Here is a 1,457-nt window from a genome sequence, read left to right on the forward strand (position 1 = left end):
GCCTGGGGCTGGCAGCTCTGGGAAACCGCTTCCCCTCCGCCCTGCCCGCTGCGTATTTTTCTCCCCAACCGAGTATTAAAAAGAAATCGGAACCCATTTTCCTGCAATAAATTTGGCAGAATGGAGAGAAAATGATCTGGCTCTGGAGGGGAGCCAGCGGCCCCGGATACACACCGGGGAGCAGCTGGGCACTGGAGCCCGGCCACGCAGCCTTTGCTCCCATAGGTAGCAGGAAAGCGTCTTCCTTGGCTCCGGTGCATCCCTCGGGAATGGGGAAGGGGTCCCAAAGCCCTGCTGCCCCCCACGGATGGGGGAGATGTTGGTGATGGCAGCCCCTTCCCAGGCGTCCCCGCACCGGGCAAGGTGATGGTGTTTGCAACGGGGATGCCGATGCCGGTTCAGGGTGTTAGCTGGGATGGGCTGCAGCAGGACTCGGCGCTTGGAGGCCTAAAATCCGGGGAGCTGCCGTCCCCCCCCAGGGTACAGCCCCGCTGCAGGGCTGGGGGAGAGACTGCGGGGACCCCCCCGGCTCCCCCGTGAAAGGAGCACCGCAGCGACCTGCCCCTCCAACCGGGACGGCGTTGCGGGTGCTGTGGGCGCTGTGGGCTCCGCGTGGGGATTTTTGGGGCCCGTCGTGCAACGGGGCCGTAGGTGCTGGGGGGGGGTCCATGCAGCGGGGCCGTTCGTGCAGTGCGGCCCGTCATGTGACGGGGCCAGTCGTGCAACGGGGCCGTTGGTCCTGGGGGTCCGTGCTGGCTGCGGCGGGGCTGTTCCTGCAGTGGGGTCCGTCCTGGCTGCCGTGGGACCCCCCATGTGCGACGGGGCTGCTCGGGCTGGGGGGGCTGCGCTGGCTCTGCTGGGCCAGCCCTGCAGCGGGGCCAGGGGGAACCGCTCGGGCTGTCGCCTCCCCCCGTTGCAGCCCAGCCCTGGCCCCACAGCGGGACAGCGCAGGGCCGGGGGGCTGTGCCCGCGGGCCCCCGGTGCCCCTCCGGCCCTGCCTCTTACCCCACGGCCCGGTGACAAACCCACAGCCGAAAAACACAGCTCTGCTCGCCGACTCCCCGCTCGCCCACCCTGGCTGCCAATGGGGGGGCTCGGTGCAGCACCGACAGCCCCCTTGCCCACGGCCCCGCCGCTGCCCCCCAAGGCAGGGGGTGCGTGGGTGGACAGGGGACACGATGACCCCCCCCCCGGGTGGCGATGCCAGGGCAGGACCCTCGGCCGGGTGCGGTGGCTCTGGGGGTCCCTGACACTGCGGCCGGGGGGGTTTGGGGACCCCGCTAATGCCGAGTCTCCCCTCCGGCCAGGTGTGGAGGGAAGCCCATGGCACCCGGACCCCCGGACCCCCCCTGCGCCAAGTCCCGGTCCCGCAGCCCCTAACGCCCCGAGGCCCCCCCCGGCCGGCCCCGGGGAGCCAGAGCAGGGAAGGGGGGGCAGGGGGGGCCGGGGCTGGGAGG

This window comes from Haliaeetus leucocephalus, unplaced genomic scaffold, assembly GCF_000737465.1.
Source record: "Haliaeetus leucocephalus isolate CR32 unplaced genomic scaffold, Haliaeetus_leucocephalus-4.0 Scaffold164, whole genome shotgun sequence".
NCBI lineage: Eukaryota > Metazoa > Chordata > Aves > Accipitriformes > Accipitridae > Haliaeetus > Haliaeetus leucocephalus.